This window comes from Pelophylax lessonae (genome assembly GCF_965119305.1).
Source record: "Pelophylax lessonae genome assembly, chromosome: 3".
Lineage (NCBI taxonomy): Eukaryota > Metazoa > Chordata > Amphibia > Anura > Ranidae > Pelophylax > Pelophylax lessonae.
In genome coordinates, this window is record NC_138770.1 from 342701636 (window position 1) to 342724802 (window position 23167).

The 23167-nt window shown below is 42.9% G+C and overlaps 1 protein-coding gene across 1 annotated transcript in view; it reads left to right on the forward strand.

Moving 5' to 3' along the window:
- Positions 1 to 23167, forward strand: part of COL19A1 (collagen type XIX alpha 1 chain) — a 1241599-nt gene that overhangs the window by 351481 nt on the left and 866951 nt on the right. The gene's annotated exons all lie outside the window — the stretch shown is intronic.

Sequence of the window (23167 nt, forward strand, 5' to 3'; positions counted from 1 at the left end):
AGTTAAGCTGAGAACGGCGTCATTGCCACTGGCCATGTTGGAGTACTCAAAACAGCGCAACAAGGCACACAGGTCTCGCATGGAGGCCCAGTTAAATTAAATAGCGGAATAGAAAATATGATCCAAAAAAAGTGTATGTATATCACACGTACACAACCACACTGGGCCCCAATTACTATTGTTTGTACCCCTAAAAGGCTAGATGAGGAGTAGGGGGAGTATGGAACAGGCAGCACCCTCAAACCTTCAGAAGTATGAGATGAACCCCAACAACTTGGAAAGGTGGATCTCTCTCACACGTACCAACACAGACTATCCCCCAATTTAACTGATCCCCAAAGGTTTTTGATTAAATAGCGGAATAGAAAATATGATCCAAAAAAAGTGTATGTATATCACACGTACACAACCACACTAGGCCCCAATTACTATTGTTTGTACCCCTAAAAGGCTAGATGAGGAGTAGGGGGGGTATGGAACAGGCAGCACCCTCAAACCTTCAGAAGTATGAGATGAACCCCAACAACTTGGAAAGGTGGATCTCTCTCACACGTACCAACACAGACTATCCCCCAATTTAACTGATCCCCAAAGGTTTTTGATTAAATAGCGGAATAGAAAATATGATCCAAAAAAAGTGTATGTATATCACACGTACACAACCACACTGGGCCCCAATTACTATTGTTTGTACCCCTAAAAGGCTAGGAGTAGGGGGAGTATGGAACAGGCAGCACCCTCAAACCTTCAGAAGTATGAGATGAACCCCAACAACTTGGAAAGGTGGATCTCTCTCACACGTACCAACACAGACTATCCCCCAATTTAACTGATCCCCAAAGGTTTTTGATTAAATAGCGGAATAGAAAATATGATCCAAAAAAAGTGTATGTATATCACACGTACACAACCACACTAGGCCCCAATTACTATTGTTTGTACCCCTAAAAGGCTAGATGAGGAGTAGGGGGGGTATGGAACAGGCAGCACCCTCAAATCTTCAGAAGTATGAGATGAACCCCAACAACTTGGAAAGGTGGATCTCTCTCACACGTACCAACACAGACTATCCCCCAATTTAACTGATCCCCAAAGGTTTTTGATTAAATAGCGGAATAGAAAATATGATCCAAAAAAAGTGTATGTATATCACACGTACACAACCACACTGGGCCCCAATTACTATTGTTTGTACCCCTAAAAGGCTAGATGAGGAGTAGGGGGAGTATGGAACAGGCAGCACCCTCAAACCTTCAGAAGTATGAGATGAACCCCAACAACTTGGAAAGGTGGATCTCTCTCACACGTACCAACACAGACTATCCCCCAATTTAACTGATCCCCAAAGGTTTTTGATTAAATAGCGGAATAGAAAATATGATCCAAAAAAAGTGTATGTATATCACACGTACACAACCACACTGGGCCCCAATTACTATTGTTTGTACCCCTAAAAGGCTAGATGAGGAGTAGGGGGAGTATGGAACAGGCAGCACCCTCAAACCTTCAGAAGTATGAGATGAACCCCAACAACTTGGAAAGGTGGATCTCTCTCACACGTACCAACACAGACTATCCCCCAATTTAACTGATCCCCAAAGGTTTTTGATTAAATAGCGGAATAGAAAATATGATCCAAAAAAAGTGTATGTATATCACACGTACACAACCACACTAGGCCCCAATTACTATTGTTTGTACCCCTAAAAGGCTAGATGAGGAGTAGGGGGGGTATGGAACAGGCAGCACCCTCAAACCTTCAGAAGTATGAGATGAACCCCAACAACTTGGAAAGGTGGATCTCTCTCACACGTACCAACACAGACTATCCCCCAATTTAACTGATCCCCAAAGGTTTTTGATTAAATAGCGGAATAGAAAATATGATCCAAAAAAAGTGTATGTATATCACACGTACACAACCACACTGGGCCCCAATTACTATTGTTTGTACCCCTAAAAGGCTAGATGAGGAGTAGGGGGAGTATGGAACAGGCAGCACCCTCAAACCTTCAGAAGTATGAGATGAACCCCAACAACTTGGAAAGGTGGATCTCTCTCACACGTACCAACACAGACTATCCCCCAATTTAACTGATCCCCAAAGGTTTTTGATTAAATAGCGGAATAGAAAATATGATCCAAAAAAAAGTGTATGTATATCACACGTACACAACCACACTAGGCCCCAATTACTATTGTTTGTACCCCTAAAAGGCTAGATGAGGAGTAGGGGGGGTATGGAACAGGCAGCACCCTCAAACCTTCAGAAGTATGAGATGAACCCCAACAACTTGGAAAGGTGGATCTCTCTCACACGTACCAACACAGACTATCCCCCAATTTAACTGATCCCCAAAGGTTTTTGATTAAATAGCGGAATAGAAAATATGATCCAAAAAAAGTGTATGTATATCACACGTACACAACCACACTAGGCCCCAATTACTATTGTTTGTACCCCTAAAAGGCTAGGAGTAGGGGGAGTATGGAACAGGCAGCACCCTCAAACCTTCAGAAGTATGAGATGAACCCCAACAACTTGGAAAGGTGGATCTCTCTCACACGTACCAACACAGACTATCCCCCAATTTAACTGATCCCCAAAGGTTTTTGATTAAATAGCGGAATAGAAAATATGATCCAAAAAAAGTGTATGTATATCACACGTACACAACCACACTAGGCCCCAATTACTATTGTTTGTACCCCTAAAAGGCTAGATGAGGAGTAGGGGGGGTATGGAACAGGCAGCACCCTCAAACCTTCAGAAGTATGAGATGAACCCCAACAACTTGGAAAGGTGGATCTCTCTCACACGTACCAACACAGACTATCCCCCAATTTAACTGATCCCCAAAGGTTTTTGATTAAATAGCGGAATAGAAAATATGATCCAAAAAAAGTGTATGTATATCACACGTACACAACCACACTAGGCCCCAATTACTATTGTTTGTACCCCTAAAAGGCTAGATGAGGAGTAGGGGGGGTATGGAACAGGCAGCACCCTCAAACCTTCAGAAGTATGAGATGAACCCCAACAACTTGGAAAGGTGGATCTCTCTCACACGTACCAACACAGACTATCCCCCAATTTAACTGATCCCCAAAGGTTTTTGATTAAATAGCGGAATAGAAAATATGATCCAAAAAAAGTGTATGTATATCACACGTACACAACCACACTAGGCCCCAATTACTATTGTTTGTACCCCTAAAAGGCTAGATGAGGAGTAGGGGGGGTATGGAACAGGCAGCACCCTCAAACCTTCAGAAGTATGAGATGAACCCCAACAACTTGGAAAGGTGGATCTCTCTCACACGTACCAACACAGACTATCCCCCAATTTAACTGATCCCCAAAGGTTTTTGATTAAATAGCGGAATAGAAAATATGATCCAAAAAAAGTGTATGTATATCACACGTACACAACCACACTAGGCCCCAATTACTATTGTTTGTACCCCTAAAAGGCTAGATGAGGAGTAGGGGGGGTATGGAACAGGCAGCACCCTCAAACCTTCAGAAGTATGAGATGAACCCCAACAACTTGGAAAGGTGGATCTCTCTCACACGTACCAACACAGACTATCCCCCAATTTAACTGATCCCCAAAGGTTTTTGATTAAATAGCGGAATAGAAAATATGATCCAAAAAAAGTGTATGTATATCACACGTACACAACCACACTAGGCCCCAATTACTATTGTTTGTACCCCTAAAAGGCTAGGAGTAGGGGGAGTATGGAACAGGCAGCACCCTCAAACCTTCAGAAGTATGAGATGAACCCCAACAACTTGGAAAGGTGGATCTCTCTCACACGTACCAACACAGACTATCCCCCAATTTAACTGATCCCCAAAGGTTTTTGATTAAATAGCGGAATAGAAAATATGATCCAAAAAAAGTGTATGTATATCACACGTACACAACCACACTAGGCCCCAATTACTATTGTTTGTACCCCTAAAAGGCTAGATGAGGAGTAGGGGGAGTATGGAACAGGCAGCACCCTCAAATCTTCAGAAGTATGAGATTGTGTTCACTGTACCCCACAAAGATTGAGTTCACTGCACCCCACAATGATTGTGTTCACTGCACCCCACAAAGATTGTGTTCACTGCACCTCACAAAGATTGTGTTCACTGTACCCCCCAAAGATTGTGTTCACTGCACCCCACAAAGATTCTGTTCACTGTACCCCACAAAGATTGTGTTCACTGCACCCTAAAAGGATGTTGTTCACTGCACCCCACAAAGATTGTGTTCACTGCACCCTAAAAGGATGTTGTTCACTGCACCCCAAAAAGATTGTGTTCACTGTACCCCCCCAAAGATTGTGTTCACTGCACCCCACAAAGATTGTGTTCACTGCACCCCAAAAAGATTGTGTTCACTGTACCCCCCAAAGATTGTGTTCACTGCACCCCAAAAAGATTGTGTTCACTGTACCCCCCAAAGATTGTGTTCACTGCACCCCACAAAGATTCTGTTCACTGTACCCCACAAAGATTGTGTTCACTGCACCCCAAAAAGATTGTGTTCACTGTACCCCCCCAAAGATTGTGTTCACTGCACCCCACAAAGATTCTGTTCACTGCACCCCACAAAGGATTTTGTTCACTGCACCCCAAAAAGATTGTGTTCACTGCACCCCAAAAAGGATTTTGATCACTGCACCCCAAAAAGGATGTTGTTCACTGCACCCCAAAAATGATTTTGTTCACTCCACCCCAAAAAGATTGTGTTCACTGCACCCCACAAAGATTCTGTTCACTGTACCCCACAAAGATTGTGTTCACTGCACCCCAAAAAGATTGTGTTCACTGCACCCCAAAAAGGATGTTGTTCACTGCACCCCAAAAAGGATGTTGTTCACTCCACCCCAAAAAGATTGTGTTCACTGCACCCCACAAAGATTGTGTTCACTGCACCCCAAAAAGATTGTGTTCACTGCACCCCAAAAATGATTTTGTTCACTGCACCCCAAAAAGGATTTTGTTCACTGCACCCCAAAAAGGATGTTGTTCACTCCACCCCAAAAAGATTGTGTTCACTGCACCCCAAAAAGATTGTGTTCACTGCACCCCACAAAGGATTTTTTTCACTGCACCCCAAAAAGATTGTGTTCACTGCACCCCAAAAAGGATTTTGATCACTGCACCCCAAAAAGGATGTTGTTCACTGCACCCCAAAAATGATTTTGTTCACTCCACCCCAAAAAGATTGTGTTCACTGCACCCCACAAAGATTCTGTTCACTGTACCCCACAAAGATTGTGTTCACTGCACCCCAAAAAGATTGTGTTCACTGCACCCCAAAAAGGATGTTGTTCACTGCACCCCAAAAAGGATGTTGTTCACTCCACCCCAAAAAGATTGTGTTCACTGCACCCCACAAAGATTGTGTTCACTGCACCCCAAAAAGATTGTGTTCACTGCACCCCAAAAATGATTTTGTTCACTGCACCCCAAAAAGGATTTTGTTCACTGCACCCCAAAAAGGATGTTGTTCACTCCACCCCAAAAAGATTGTGTTCACTGCACCCCAAAAAGATTGTGTTCACTGCACCCCACAAAGGATTTTGTTCACTGCACCCCAAAAAGATTGTGTTCACTGCACCCCAAAAAGGATGTTGTTCACTGCACCCCAAAAAGGATTTTGTTCACTGCACCCCAAAAAGATTGTGTTCACTGCACCCCACAAAGGATTTTGTTCACTGCACCCCACAAAGATTGTGTTCACTGCACACCAAAAAGGATTGTGTTCACTGCACCCCAAAAAGATTTTGTTCACTGCACCCCAAAAAGATTGTGTTCACTGCAGCCCAAAAAGATTGTGTTCACTGCAGCCCAAAAAGATTGTGTTCACTGCAGCCCAAAAAGATTGTGTTCACTGCAGCTCACACACAGAAAAATGGATGTGGATCACTGACACCTGCCTATCTCCAATCCCACACCACACAGCAATATCGATTGTAGTTTGTAGAACACAGTTTCCCTAAAATTCAGCAGACTCTGTCCCTAACAGGATTGAGAAGAGATCGTAGATCAGGATTGAGTGCAGATTCACCCCACCCCCCACACAGCAATATCGATTGTAGTTTGTAGAAGACACTGACCCTATAATTCAGCAGACTCTATCCCTAAAATGCCTACAACTCGCCCTGCCTAAACACTCCGACCTGTCCCTCAATTCTATCCGGACACAAATGGTTTTTTCCTGCCTATCTTTCCCTAATCAGCAGCCAGCACATTGATGTGTGCTCTGTCCCTTAGCTAAGCAGCAGAATGACGCTGCTGCGGCGGCTGCCTCGAACTTATAAAGACTTGGTCACATGCTTCAGACGGCCAATCACAGCTACTAAGACATTTGCAGGCATGGCTGGGATGGCTTAAGGCACACCAGTTAAACGATTGTTGATTGGCTGTTGAAAGCCCGCCATGAAAAGAGCGCCAAAGCATGCAAAACCCGGAAATAAAACGACCGAACACGGATTTTTACCCTAACATACAGTAAAGTGTCCGTGTCCGTGTTCGGGTAAAAAAAATCCAATTATTCGGTACGAACACGAATAATACAGTCCGTGTTCGCTCAACACTACTTTTGAATAGCAGATCAGAACTGCATTGTCTAAATGCTGTAAGTCACAGTAAAATATGAAGGAAAAAAAAGTTCTGTTTTTTTTTAAATCCAGATTAAGCAGACACATATGCACGCCGCCCACCTAATAGACTGATAAAAGTTTTTTTTTCTCCCTCCTCCTCACTGGGCTCAGGTCAGGGCAAAAAGATTGTGCGCTGCACCCCCACACAATAAAATCAATGTAGATCGTTGTCTGATTAAAGAAGATTCTTCCTATTCTTTCCCTCAAAGCAATCTCCAGTCTGCCCCTACAATATTCTACTATCTCTCCCTCAGCAGCATCAGGAACCTCTCCCTACAGTAGTTAGAGCAGAGTGACGTGCGGCGTTATGTGACTCCAGCTTATTTAGAGGCTTGGTCACATGCTGCACTGGCCAATCACAGCCATGCCATTAGTAGGCATGGCTGTGATGGCTTCTAAGGGCACACTAGTTAAACGCTTGCTGATTGGCTGCCTTGCAGCTGTTGAAACCGCTCCATTAAAACCGCGCCAAAACATGAAAAAAATTACCAAACTACGGACTGTATCCCGAACATACAGTGAAATGTTCGGGTCCGTGTCCGGGAACCGAACACCCAAAAGTCCGGTACGATCCCGAACAATACAGTCTGGGTTCGCTCAACCCTAATTATAACTACAACTATATTGTTCTTTATTATATACAGTATGTGCTATATAGTGTATATATAAGTCCTTTTTACTTACCTGTAACCACAGTCACATGTTGATCCAACCCTCGATTTTCTCTTTTTCTGTTTACTTCCTGGTTTGGGTCCTCCCTTGTTGTACATGTTAGTGCCTACCTGACTTGGAGGTAGGCTGCAGCAGGGTCCCCACAGAAGTGATGAAAGGTTGTAGGGGACCAGAAATCTCAGAGGAGGGGGCATAGCAGCACTGGATAAGCAGTCTCCCCACTCAGAAGCAGCAGTGGCGAGGATCTAGGTGTGGGACTTGGGTGAGTATATCTGGCAACACAAAGTAAGGGTAAAAAGCCAAATCAAATCTGTTAGAGGGAGGTGGGAGGGAAGGTAATAAAAAAGTGATTATAAAGTCTCATTTTGTTTTCTATTTAAATAACAAGCATATTATACTTACCTCCTCTATGCAGTAGGTTTGCACAGGGCAGCCCAGATTCTCCTCTTCTTGGGTCCCTTTTTAGCTCTCCTGATCCCTCCCTCATAGAATGCATTAAGATGAAAAACCTTCTGACTTTACAACCCCTTTAACTTTTAGCTGCATTTCCAATTTGAAGCTGGTCCTACAAAAATCTGAAATAAATTACCCTACACATTTCTTATTAACCACAATGCACATCAACTATATGGGGGATCTCCAAATAAATACCAATAAGGTAGTAATGAGGAAAATAAGGCTATCTTTGTATTGCATTAAAATGTGTATGACAACCTTAACTACAAATCTTTAATATTTTGGGATCCTCTAGTTCAAGTGTCATAATGCATTATTGGATAGGTAAACATCCATAAAAGCTTATTCGACATCTATTGTACCATACTATAAAACACTGAAACATACCAAAATGCTATAACATATCTGTAAACAGGCTATTTTATTTAACCATAATGGAAATCTTTTGAGTTAGTGTATAAAAGATCAAAGAGGCGTAAACAGCTTTTGCTGCACTTACATTTATAAACCATATTGCTTGCAGCTTATTTCTTTGCTTATATGTATTTTTTTATATATAACAGTGTTCTCCAGTGTTAAATATTATGGGTATTATAGTCATAATACACATTTCATGCCAAATACACTGTAAGTTTAAACCACTGTCCATGGTGCTGAGCAGGATTTGAAAAATGCAAATGTGTTACAGTGCCATTTTATATAGTGATGGGCTTAACGTTCCAGTCAAACATAAGTTCGACTTATCGGGCATCGGGTGTTTGTGTGTTCGCCAAACACACAAACAAATGGTTCGCCCTCCGATGAGTGCCCCATAATGCATTGCGCGATCGCAGTGCATTAAATTCTTGTGATTGGCCAAAGCATGCACCTGACCTGTATGCTTCGGCCAATCACAGTACAATGTCCTGTCAGAGCCATGATTGGCCAAAGGCAGGGTGCCTTTAGCCAATCATGGCTCAGGGGCTACATACACGCCCCACACTATATAAGGCTGCTTACACAGCAGCCATGTATAGTGTGTTAGGAGTGGAGATTAGGCAGGGTAGTTATCAGATTGTGCTTTGATGTTTAATGCAGTCAATACAAGGTAGCGTGGGGCTGATTCATCTTGTATAACAGTGTAGTGCAGTCAGTGTAGTGTAGTGCTGTGCTGATTCATCTTGCATAATACAGTGTAGTGCAGTAAGTGTAGTGTAGTGCTGTGCTGATTCATCTTGTGTAACACAGTGTAGTGCAGTCAGTGTAGTGCTGTGCTGTGATTCTTGTGTAACACAGTGTAGTGGGGCCATTGAAGTGTTGGTGTATACAACACGTCTTTCTCAACCCACTGATTCCATTTTATTTTTTCGTTGATATATATATATTTTTTTTTCAACTTTTTTTTTTTTTTATGCAGCATCAGGTTCCGTTGCTGCATTATAAGTATTTTTTTGTGGCACAGCAGTACTAATTTTATTTAGGGCATAAATTCTGTCCCCCCTTAGGTGTCGTAGATGCTATTCCTTCTGCATCAGCAGGGTTTTTTTTGTGGTGCAGCAGCACAGATTTTATTTAGGGCATAATTGCTGTCTCCCCTTTTGCATTGTAGGTGCTATGCCTTCTGCATCAGCAAAGGGTTTTCTTTTTTTTTGGCTTTATTGAGTTTTCTTTAGTAAAAAGTATAAAACTATAATAAAATGCTTTATAGTGCACCAAGTACAAAAGTATTGCACCCAAGCACCATATTCCCTTCCCACACTCTATGATAAAAAGTCATAACCCCCCCCCCCAAAAAAAAAAAAAAGAATAATAATGGTTTATAGTGCACCAAGCACAAACGTATTGCACCCAAGCATCAAATTTCCATTCCACATTCTATAATAAAAAGTTATAAAACCCCCCAAAAATCCTCATGTACGAAATGCCAACAAGTAGAGGCAGATTCTCACAGGCCACTAAACGAGGGGTGCATCCTCTGCAGGCGGGGCGCGCTGTTCTTTTTTCCCTGTGTTGGCTGTGTTATTCGGCCACAACATGCAGAAGAAGCCGTCCTCATCCTCCTCATCCTCTGTCACCCAGGCTTATACTAATTTGCCTTCCACTGCAGCTGCCAAAGTGACCCATTCCACAGGCTCCTTGTGCACAGATACTCCTTCCATAGCCTCACCATCATGCATGAAGGAGTCACCTGAATTATTTGATCATAGTGTCAGTTACATGATGCTGGAGGATACGCAGCAATTTGAAAGCTCCGATGTTGGTTCCCAGGTTGAGGAATGGAATAATGTGAGCCTAGAGAGAGGGGGTGACAATGACGGACAAGAAACTAGCAGTCATGTTCCCCCAGCTGCAGCATACTGCCAAGTTTGCTCCAGTGATGAGGAGAGAGGGGATGATGAGATCACTGACTGTACTTGGGTGCCTGAGAGAAAAGAGGAGTAAAGTGAAGAAGAGGAGGAGGTGGAACAACTCCAATGAGGCAGGATGTCCTGCAGGGGCTGGCTTAAGGGAGGCCATCCTATTGCATTACACCACAGAGCTCCACAGGTGCAGAGCGCTGCTAACTCCCTGATGACTTCCAAAAGTTCATTGGTGTGGGCTTTTTTCAACATGCGCTGCAGACTGCAGCTTTGCTGTTTGCAATCTCTGTCTGAAGTAGATCAAGTGTGGCCAGAACACAAGCTGCTTGAGCACCACATGCTTGACAAGACATATGACGACATGCCATGCAGTCCATTGGCAACAGCACCTGAAAGACCCAAATCATAATAAAATACAGATTTCTCCTTGCTCCTCATCTGCAATCTCTACCCCTAATATACCTCAAGTCAAAAACCTGCACTGAGAAGGATGATGGTATAGCAATGGGCGCCACAGGTACTTGCACTCAATCTGCTAGCAGAACATCACCTGTTGATTTGTATAGCAGGCAAATTTCCCTACCCTAGTTGCTGAACCATAAAAAAAAATACTGCCCTAGACATCCACATGCTCAGTGTCTAAATGCTAGCTTGGCCAAATTGCTAGCACTAGAACTGCTGCCTTTTCCTCTGGTAGACTCTGCCCCCTTTCCTGAATTTGCAGAATGTGCTGTACCCCAGTGGAAGGTTCCAAAAATAAATTTATTTTCAAGTAAGGCCATTCCAGCTCTGTACCATCATGTGGAATGCAATGTTGTGGCCTCGTTGGAGAGAGCGGTCAGCAGGAAGGTTCACATTACGTTATGGTCCAGCAGGCATGGTCAGGGACATTACATTTCCTTCACTGCGCAGTTGGTAGCTCTGCTAGCAGCTGGGAAGGATGCAGGACAGGGTTCAGTGCTGGAGCTTGTTCCGCCACCACGCCTCCAAAACATTGTGGGGGATTCTGCCACATCTGCCTGCTCCACCCCTCCTCTTCTTCTTCCTCTATAGCCTCTTCTGCTGAATTGCCCTCTGAACCAGCAGTGCTCCCTAAGTGTTCAAAGGGCTATGCAAGCAGTCAGGCTAAAATATGTCATGCAGTGCTTCAGTTGATCTGTCTAGGGGACAGGAGACACACCAGGGCAGAGATTCTGTCAGCACTGTAGGGGCAGGCTCAGAGGTGGTTGATGCCATGGCAGCTTGAGCCAAGAATGGCTGTATGCGACAATGGCACCAACCTTCTCTCCGCCCTCTGACAAGGACACTTGACACATGTTCCATGCTTAGCACATGTCCAGAATTTGGTGGTGCAGCATTTCTTAAATAGGTACCCGGGCTTACTAGATCTTCTGAGGCAGGCCAGAAAAGTCTGTGGCTATTTCTGGTGGTCCTACAATACCAGTGCTCGGCTGACTGACATTCAATGGGAATTCAACCTGCACACCAACCTCCTCATTTTTGACATGCCCACTAGGTGAAACTCAACATTGGCAATGCTGCAGCAGCTGCACATGCAGCAGAGGGCCATCAATGAGTACCTGTGTAAGTATGGCACAAGGACAGGATCAGGGGAGCTTGGCTTCTTTTCGCCACGCCAGTGGCTGCTGATAAAGGATGCATGCACTCTCCTGTCACCATTTGAGGAGGCCACAACGATGTGAGCCACGACGATGCGTGCATCAGTGACACTGTCCCTCTAGTCTTCCTGCTGGAGCACACACTTTGTAGAATCATGGACAGCACATTTGAGGCAGAACAGCAGGATGAAGAGGAGGACTTCCTTTCTTCACAAGGCCCCCTTTATGCAGATAACATTCCTGCAGGGCCACAAAACACACAGGAGGAAGAAGAGGAGAAGTATTGTGGCAGCATGAATGTAGAGGATAACATACAGCAGTCTTCAAGGGATGGTTTTAATTCCCCAGAAACCCTAGGAGTTGTACATGGCTGGGGAGAGGTTGTTTTTGACAATGTCATCCTTAGTAGCTCAGAGGACTCAGAATCTCATGCCTCCTCAAACTTATGATGCATTGGCTCCCTGTGACGGTACTCATCATCAATGGGAGTGAAAGACAGAAACCTAATGGTTTGGAATTCTTCAAATGGGTTCTGTGTTTACAATTATGATAATGTGTATTGAACTTCAATATCAGAGACAGGCTCTCCCTATTGTCTGTCTATTGAAATGTGATGTGGATTCTGTTAAGCCTGTCTGTTCCATTTGTAACTGAACCTTAACCCACACTGTACTTGTGGACTTCCGTCAGTATACGGCTTCCTCTCAGTCATGAACATAGATATCAGATTTTCCCAGCTGCCCTCATACAAAGCTAGCCGACAACTTGTACTGGACAGCTTGTACTGGAATCCCCATCTTTATTGAACAAGAAACAAACTTTTATACACTTGAGAAGTATGTCAGTCACTACATGAACAATGGCCCAAATATTTACACAAAACATCACACAATGGTTAGATAATGAGGTACAGCTGACCCATGGCTAATCCCATCTAGACAAGGTAATCATAAATTGCACTTAAACTAGCAAGGAAGACCAGACTGCTGGCAACAAGGCTAAAACAAAATACAAAATTGCACATTATCCTAAGTAGAAACACAGAACACCTTATTATTTAGACACTAGGAAGAGACCCCAGTAGCAGTCTGTCCATCTCCTACATTGAAGTACATGGAATACAGGCATTGCTTTGATTATTTAGGAGTCACAGACTTCATTGCAACAGGCTATATATCTCACATTGTAAAGTGGGATTAAATCTTCATATTTCTTGAGAGATATTGTTGATAAATATTACTCTCCCATTTGAAGTTAACCAAACCATTAAGTATCTGTCTTTCACTCCCAGTGACGCTGAGTACCAACACACCATTGTTAAATGTCAATGAACTCCCATATTGTTTCTGTCCAGATGGCTAGATAATACGTTCAGGTTAATTCTATTTCTGTATACAATTTCATCTGCATATGATAATGAAATCTGGCAACCCCTGACCTGTGTGTGGTAATCTGATCAGGAGGGGGAGGTCCATGCTGTATATACATTTTGTGTGACTGTTCAATAAACAGAAGATTCCAGTACAAGCTAAGTTGTCGACTAGCTTTGTATGGGGGCAGCTGGAAAATCTGATATCTATGTTCATGACTGGGAGGAAGCCATATACTGATGGAAGTCAACAAGTACAGTGTGGGTTGCAGTTCTGTTACACTCCCTGATGCTGCAAAGCCTGTGAAAGGACCAGAGAATTTGTGGTATCAAGGAGAGGGATCATTACTGGTTGGCAACCCTTCTTGATCCACGTTACAAGGGTAAAGTTGCAGAGCTTATCCTGTCTTAGCAGAGGGAGCAGAGGATGAAACATCTTGAGGACGCCATGAAGAAAAATTTGTGTAACACCTTTCCAGACACTGTGAGGTAACCATTTCCTGGACAATGTGTTTGAGGCTTTGTTTGGTCAAAGGAGGAGTAGTGGAGAAGGCAGTCAGCTGACTGATGGCTTTAAACAATTCTTTAGTTCTCAGCGCTCAGGGCTGTTAGGTTTAAGCAACCATCGGCAGCTTCTGCAGCATATGGTGCAGGATTATCTAGGGGCAGACTTGGAGACCTTTTCAACTGAGCATCCACTGGGTTACTGGGTTTTGAAGATGGACCACTGGCCAGAACTTGCTCAATGTGCAATTGAGCTACTGGCCTGTCCTGCTTCCAGCGTGCTTTCCGAACAGACATTCAGTGCTGCTAGAGGTTTTGTGACGGACAAAAGAGTGTGTCTGTCCACAGACCTCGTTGACCAGCTGACATTTATCAAAATTAATCAGTCAAACTGAACCTGCAGTCCAGTCTCCAAGGAGAGGGGATCACTCTCTGCTTCAGTATGTCACAGTACATGTTGGCATTCATGTTTCCCTCAATAAACTGTAGCTTCCCAGTGCCAGCAGCACTCATGTAACCCCAGATCATGACACTCCCACCACCATGCTTGACTGTAGGCAAGACACACTTGTCTTTGTACTCCTCACCTGGTTGCCGCCACACACGCTTGACACCATCTGAACCAAATAAGTTTATCTTGGTCTCCTCAGACCACAGGGCATGGTTCCAGTAATCCATTTACTTAGTCTGCTCGTCTTCAGCAAACTGTTTGCAGGCTTTCTTGTGCATCATCTTTAGAAGAGGCCTTCTTTCTGGGAAAACAGCCATGCAGACCAATTTGATGCAGTGTGCGGCCTATGGTCTGAGCACTGACAGGCCGACCCCCCACCCCTTAAAACTCTGCAGCAATACTGGCAGCACTCATATGTCAATTTCCCAAAGACAACCTCTGGATATGACGGGGACCACATGCACTCAACTCCTTTGGTCGACCATAGCGAGGCCTGTTCTGTAGAGTGGAACCTGTCCTGTAAAACCACTGTATGGTTTTGGCCACTGTGTTGCAGCTCAGTTTCAGGGTCTTGGCAATCTTCTTAAAGCCTAGGCCATCTTTATGTAGAGCAACATTTCTTTTTTAAGATCTTCATAGAGTTCTTTGCCATGAGGTGCCATGTTGAACTTCCAGTGACCAGTATGAGAGAGTGAGAGCGATGACATCAAATTTAACACAGCTGCTTCTCATTCACACCTGAGACCTTGTAACACTAACGAGTCACATGACACCAGGGAGGAAAAATGGCTAATTGGGCCCAATTTGGACATTTTCACTTAGGGGTGTACTCACTTTTGTTGCCAGTGGCTTAGACATCAATGGCTGTGTGTTGAGTTATTTTGAGGGGACAAAAAATGTACACTGTTATACAAGCTTTGCACTCACTACTTTACATTGTAGCAAAGTGTAATTTCTTCAGTATTGTCACATAAGAATATATAATAAAAAATTTACAAAAATGTGAGGGGTGTACTCACTTTTGTGAGATACTGTATCTATGCAAAAATTGCCTACATATCAAACTTAATCTTTAATGTTTGAAGTGCCTGCCTCAAAATTATTTTTTCAAAAGGTTTTAACTTTGAAAAAAAGGGGCTAATTTATAAATATTTAAACAGTTTGTCTTCTATTCTACTTTAATTCAGTCTATAAAACATTGTTTAGATGTCAAGTCTAACATTTTCTCTCATTATTTCAGTACTTTCATATTTTAAAAGGCTTGGGAAGTGTAATTTTAAAAAAGATCCAGAGTACTACTCTACATTTCTGATTACAACTGGCAAGAGGCAATTTTGCTAGTTTTTTTTAACCTGTAGATCTCTGCTTTCTCAATATCTGTAAAACTGAGAGTGAACCCAGAATATTTTCTAATCAAGGAATTGCCTATAAGCAGACCCCATCATCTGACAACTAAGATCTTCTCGCTTGCCATAACTTTATATCTCTATTTCTTTCAAAAATCTTTTTGAGATGATTTTCTTGTTATTTACTTTTCATATCCACATTGTGCTCACTGTACTTTCCTGCTAGGTATTGCTTTTCTTCTTTGCTTTTCATGTATTCTTTACCATCCAAAGCCATAACGCTACGTGGAAAAACAAACAATAGCAAAGAACTGTTTTTTGAAAATGGCTGAAGCTAACTGGTGTACAGTCCTTACATTGACTTATTGATGTATAATTGAACCATCTTAAAAAGAAGACAAACAAACAAAACAAGGGCTCTCATTTATCCCATAGTTCTCTGAAAAGAAGCAGGCACAATATCAGTATAAATCTGGTAAATCTGATTTTTTAATCTGTCTCCACCTCCCCCTTCTTTAAATTCAAATCTTTAATGGTCTGAAGTTGTGTGGTTGGGCCACATTCAGGACATATCATTTAGTGGGAGTCTATCTTTTCTATTTCAGAAAGGCCTTACTAAACAACCATAGCTACTTTCTGCTTCCATGTACAGAGCAGTCAGCTGTTTACAAACTGCTGCTAATGCTCCTCATTCCTCCTTATCTTCTTAGCACTATAGCCCCATAAACTGGCAATGAAGAGTCAGTGGAATTATTTGATCATAAAATCACTAACTTGATGAAGAGTGATAATCTTGTGCATGCAGAAGTATTACTCAGTTTAGCTACTGTGGATGAGGACGATATTGCCAGGGTCCTAGAATAAGGTGACATATGGCAGAGTAGCAAGAGGCAGTAACATTCCAGCAGCTGGAGTTTAGTGGGGGACCTTCTTCCACAACATCCATTGTCCAGCCAGAACAGTTTGCAGCCATGTTGAGCTTTCATCCCCAGCCAGTGTTTTCCTGGTTTCCTGCCTTCAAACAGCTTAATCTGTGACATCCGCCATATGCTTAAACTCAATGTTGGTCATGCTGCAGAGGCTGAATTAAGAGCATACTCTCAATGAATACCTTTGTGAACAAGGTTACAAAGACAGGCTCTTGAAAGATTTTTTTAAATCTCACCATGCCAGTGGCTTATTTTTCAGGATGTGTGCAGCATTTTGCCACTTTTGAAGCGTCAACCAAAATTGTGTGTTGCGATAGGTTGGGGATTAGTGAATCTCTATCATGTTCCTTCTGGGGCACATCTTCCATGGCCTGGGGCACAGCAGAAGAAAGAGGAAGACTTCCTGCTGTTTCAGGAAAGCAAGATCCCTCACCTACTCTCTATCCTTGTGCGGCAGAGGTAGCAGGAGCCAGAGGGAGAAGGTTGGGAATAGATGCTTGAGGGACCTCTGCTGCATGCAGTTTGTGGTACTTGTTTTTTTTTTTAATACTCAAATGCATGTGCAAGGGCTCAAAATTTGGGGCATCAAAGAGAGAGACCATTATTGGGTGGCCACCATTTTGAATCCCGGATACAAGGGTGAAATATCCAAACTACTGACACCATCTTAGAGAGAGCTCAAAATGCTGCCTAAAACCATATTTACCAAATTTCCTGATGGTGGCAGAATCCCCTCTAAAGACTAGAGATGGGCCGAACTACCCCTTGTTCATTTCATGGCAGAACTTAGAACATCACAAAAGTTCAGAACTGAATAACGAACTCCATTGAAGTCTACGGGACCCGAACCGGAAAAATAAAAAGTGTCCATTTTAAAGGCTAATATTCAAGTAATTGGGCATACATTGGTTATGGGAGTCTGGGGTACTGTCCTGTGGGACATGTATTAATGAAAAAAAGTGTAAAAACATAATTTTTAATTGATCAGTGATTTATTGATGCTTAAAGTGAAACCTTCAAAATGAGAAATAACAAAAAAATGAAAAATTCCTAAATATAGTGCCTGGGGGTCCCATTAGTCTGTCTGTAACATGTATAGCACCTGCTGCAGCAATAATTACATTTATTAAGCCAAAAAATTACATTTTCCATTTAAGTTTTCTTTATTTTATGAACAACTGCTTGGGGAGCCAGTCTGTATGATGAGGAAACAATTTAGTGCATTCTGAACAAAATGAGAGATTTTTTGGATAATTTCTAGTGTTTCTTTTGCAGACTATGGATAGAAGTAACAGGTGCGGAAAAATAGTTTTTTGGATGTTGTGGTGCCTTTACACCGTAACCCTATAGAGGTACTCTTGATGAATGCTAGAATTGGCCTTGCTTTTAAAAATTGCAATGATATGCACCTGTCAAACAGGTGCAGAAACATTGGGCTTTGGGTGCCTATGGTGCCTTTACACCGTAACCCTATATAGGTACTCTTGATGAAAGCAAGAATTGCCCAATAATTTGCACCTGTGGTCCTTGGGTGTTATTGTGCCAATTAAACCTACACCAAAAAATTTCTTCCAGATGAAATCTACACCCACAAAGCTAGGCAGCCTAGACAGTCTTTTAGAGACTCGAGATCCAAAAAGCACTTAATCAGCGACATCGGCATCAAGGGCTTGATAGCTGCTGCTAATTGAAGACTCATTCATTTTGATTAATGTCAGCTGGTCCACGGAGTCTGTGGACAGATATGCTCTCTTATCTGTCACATAACCTCTGGCATCACTGAATGCCTGTTCGGAAAGCACGCTGAATGCAGGGCAGCTCAGCAGTTCTATTGCATACTGGGCAAGTTCTTGCCAGTGGTCTACTCTCATGACCCCGTAACCCAGTGGATCGCCAACTGGAAATCTCTCCATATCTGTTTTTGCCCCTAGATAATCTCCCACCATATGATGAAGATGCTGCTAATGGGATGTGGAAGCTGAAAGCCCTGGGCACCGAGGCCTAAAACATTTTTGAAAGGCATCACTGAGGCGGCCCCCTTCTCCCCTGCTCCCCTCTTGACCAACAGAAGCCTCAAAATTTTGTTTTCCACCAGACTGTAATCTACTAGTTTTAAAGTGTCCTCAAGAGATTTCATCTGCTTACTCTGAGGGGAGAGATGAGTTCTGACACTTTCCCCTTGTAATGGTGGTCGGAGGGTTGCCAACCTATAGTGATCCTTCTCCTTGATGACAGATATATTCTCTGGTCCTTTTGCAGGCTTTGAAGAATGAGGGAGCCCATACACCGCAAGTATGCGGAGGCATGAGAAGCAGACTCCTCAGGGTCACTGAGGATTACAGTTTCTGTAACTGCCTCCTTCAAGCTACATACTACCCCCAAGAATTCTGGGGTTGAAAAACCATATGTTAAGGGTTGATGTATGTCTTGTTCTGCTTCAGTGCCTCCAAAGCTGCCAGAATCCTCCTCCTTCCTCTCCTCTTGTGTCTTCTGTGGCAGAGGAAAAATGGTCTCTGCATAAAGCGGGCCTTGAGAGAAAGGGAAGTCCTCTCCTTCCTCCTACTGCTCTGTCTCGAGTGCCCTGTCCATAATGCTATGCAGAGTCTGCTCGAGCAGGAACACAACAGGGATTGTGTCACTGATGCATGCATCATCATGGCTCACCATCCTTGTGGCCTTCTCAAATGGTGACAATACAGTGCATGTATCCTTTATCAGCAGCCATCGGCGTGGGGGAAAAAAACCATGCCAGCCTGACCCTGAAGTTATACTAATACTATACTTACACAGGTACACGTTGATAGCCCTCTGCTGCATGTGCAGCTGCTGCAGCATTGCCTAAGTCTAGTTCCTCCTGGTGGGCAGTTTATGGGCAGTTGCAATTCCCACTGAATTTCACCCAACCGAGCACTGGCTGTGTATGACCACCAGTGGACAGGAGGTTTGTGCCATTATCGTACACCATCATTCCTGGCTCCAGCTGGCATGGCCTGAACCACCTCTGGGCCTGCCACTGCAGAGCTGACAGAATCTCTGATCTGTTGTGGTTCCTGCCCCCTAGACAGACCAGCTGAAGCAATGCATGGCACCTTTCAGCCTGCCTTATTGAAAAGCCACCAAAACGCTTAGAGTTGGCTTGTGGTTAATGGGACATTTCAGCAGAGGGAGGGCATGGAGGAGGAGGTGGTGGAGCTGACAAATCTTGAATCATCACCACTAGCTTTAAAGAGAGGTGGCGGCACAACTAACTGCAGCCCTGAGCCCTGTCCTGCATCCTTCCAAGTTGCAGGCAAAGTTACCCAGTGTGCTGTGAATGAAATATATCATCCCTGACCATGCTTGCTGGACCACGTGTCAGCAGTAACGTGGACCTTGCGGCTGACTACCATGCCCAAAGATGCCATAACATTTCTCTTCTACATGATGGTAGAGAGCTGGAATAGCCTTTAGTGAACTGAAAAGAAATAGCGACTGGGAACCTGCCATTGTGATACAGCACATTCTGCAAATTCATGGAAGGGGACAGAATCCACCAGATGGAAAGGCAGGAGTTGTAAAGCTAGCAGTGGAAAGCTTGAATTTAGATGCTGGGCATGTGGGTGGCAGTGACTGTAATGTTTTTCTTTGCTGCAGGAGATGGGGCAGAGAAATTTGCCTGCTGTATTCTACAGCTGGTGGTGTGTTACTGCCAGTTGAGCTGTAAGGACCTGGGACACCCTGCGCTATACCATCATCCCTGTTAGTATAAGCTACCTGTTTAATGCACATATGCATTAAGCGGGCAGTGCTGCACAAAAATATACTGCGTTATACGTGCAGTAATGCACTGATATATACTGTGTTAAACATGCAGTAACGCACTGATATATACTGCTTTAAACGTGCAGTAATGCACTCAAATGTGCTGTGTTAAATGTGCAGTAATGATATATACAGCATTAAACGCGAAAAAAATGCACTATTACAGTATATACTGCACTAAACGTGCAGTAATGCTCTGCTATATACTGCCTTAAACATGCAGTAATTTACTGAAATATACTGCTTTAAATGTGCAGTAGTATTACATGTCCCCCATGGCAGCACCCAGCTCCACATTCCCCCTTTTGACAATAGCTTGCCTATTAGCCCGGAAAAGGGGCAGAATTTAGTATCAAGATTCAAACCCCTATAGACTTCAGTAGTGTTTTCTGCCAAGTTTGTGTTTTACATATTTCCAGCAGCATTTGATGAACCTCATACAAAGTGAACCCAGGCAGATTAGCTCATTCCTACACTTGACATATATGTATGCTTGACATGTACTGTATATGTATATAAAGCTTTGTTTTTTTTTGTATGATTGAGCATTATAGTTTCTTATATCAGCTATAAAAGTGGAACCTTACTTAACCCTTCCTGGACCACGCTATAGCCAAAAGACGGCTACAGCGCTGCCATTCAATTTTCGGAGGGCATCCATAGATGTCATCCCAGAACTTCACCTGTCGCGCACCCCCTGGGGCATGCATCGGGTGTGCTCTGTGACCGCTGTATCCTTTGAACACAGCTGAATACAGATTGCGGTAAAAGGCCAATCACAGCGGCCTTTTACCACATGATCAGCTGTGTCCAATCACATGTTAACAGACTTGCCGGGTATCGGCAGTCCTTTCCTCACAAGATGTGTCTGTGTGAGGAAAGGAGAGCTGATAACTGGAAGGCTGTCAGTACATTGTTTACTCTGATAATCATGGCACTGATCACCAGTGCCCTGATTATCAGTGCAGCCCCATCAGCACAGTTCAGTGCAGCTTATCAGTGCCTATTAGTGCTTCCTATCAGTGCCGCCTCATCAGTGCCCATCAGTGTAGCCTCATCAGCGCACATCAGTGAAGATGAAAAAATACTTATCTGCAAAATTGTGGAATCAAAGCTAGGAAATCTTTTTTTTTTTTCAAAATATTTGGTCTTTTTTTTTGTTTAGCAAAAAATAAAGAATACAAATACAAAAAAAAGTTCTGTTTATGTTAAAATAAATGCTAAAAATGTTATGTGGGTAGATTTTTGCATAACCGCGCAATTTAATAGTTGGTAAGGTTGAAAAAGACACCAGTTCATCCAGTTCAACCTGTGGCGTGTGAGTGTGCTTGTGTTATGTGAATAGTACATTGCATATCCCTGTATGTTGTGATCGTTAAGGTGCCTATCTAACAGTTTTTTAAACTATCGACGCTCCCTGCTGATACCACTGCTTGTGGAAGAGAATTTTACATCCTTACTGCTCTGATAGTAAAGAACCCTCTACGCAGTTTAAGGGTAAACCTCTTCTCTTCCAATTTCAGTGAATGGCTTTGAGTCTTTTTAAATTTCCTTTCACTGAAAAGTGTTTTCCCTATGCTAGGGTCACCAGTACTGTACACTGCTATCACATCCCCTTTCAAGCGTCTCTTCTCCAGAGTGAATAAGTTCAATATTTGTAGTCTTTCCCCATAGCTGAGATCCTCTAGTCCCTTTATTAGCTTTGTTGCCCTTCACTGGACTCTCTCCAGTTCCAGCACCTCCTTCCTGAGGACTGGTGCCCAGACCTTGAAGGCATACTCAAGATGCAGCCAGACCAAAGACCTGTAGAGTGGTAGAATTATTGTTTTATCTCTGGAATGAATTCCATTTTTAAAGCATGCCAATATTCTGTTGGCTTTGCTTGCAGCAGCTTAGCATTGCATGCCATTGCTGAGCCTGTCATCTACTAGGGCACCCAAGTCCTTTTCAATCTTAGATTCCCCCAGAGGTTCTCCCCCTAGCGAGTAACTTGCATTCATATTTTTAGCATCCAAATGGATTACTTTACATTTCTCAACATTAAACCTCATTTGCCATGTAGTTACCCACCCCATTATTTTATTTAGGTTTTTTGGTAAGTTTTCTACTTTGTATCATCTGCAAATATTGAGATTGAGCTGTTTATCCCATCCTCTTTATAGTTTATGAATACATTAAACAGGATTGGTCCCAGGGTGGATCCTTGGGGATCCCACTTACCACACTAGACCATTCAGAAATACAGTTTTCAATCCAGATACTCACCCTATGGTCCAGGATGACAGATCTCAGCTTGTAAAGTAAACATTTGTAGGGAACTGTATAAAATGCCTTTGCAAAATCCATATACACCACATCCACAGGCTTTCCTTTATCTAGAGGGCAGCTCACATCTTCATAAAATGTTAATAGATTTGTCTGGCAGGAATGATTCTTCATGAATCTGTGCTGATTACCAGTAATGATACCATTTTTATTACTAAAATCTTGGATTTAGTTCCTTATTATCCCCTCCATTAACTTACATACTATCGATATTAGGCTGACTGGTCTGTAGTTTTCAGGGATATATCTCGACTCCTTTTTAAAATATTAGTACCACGTTGGCTTTTATCTAATCAGCTGGTACCATCCCAGTCAGTAAACTGTCCATACGAATTTGGAACAATGATCTAGCTTTCACCTGCCTGAGTTCCTTAAGGACCTTTGTGTGTAAGCCACCTGGTCCTGGTGACTTATTTATGTTAGGTTTTCAAGTCTATTTCTGATACTGTCGTCTTTTTATATTTTCTTTGTAAACACTGGGTGAAAGAATGCTCTTAAAACCTTTCTCTTCTCTTTGTCTTTTGTAACCAAATTCCCATCATCATTTTGAATGGCAATTACTCAGTCATGCTACACTGTACCCACAGAAAATAATTTTTTTTCACACAAATATAATTCTGGGTCTGCAGATAGGTACTCAGGTACTCAAAGCTTTAAAGGCTCAAAGTTTTAAAGCCTTTTCTT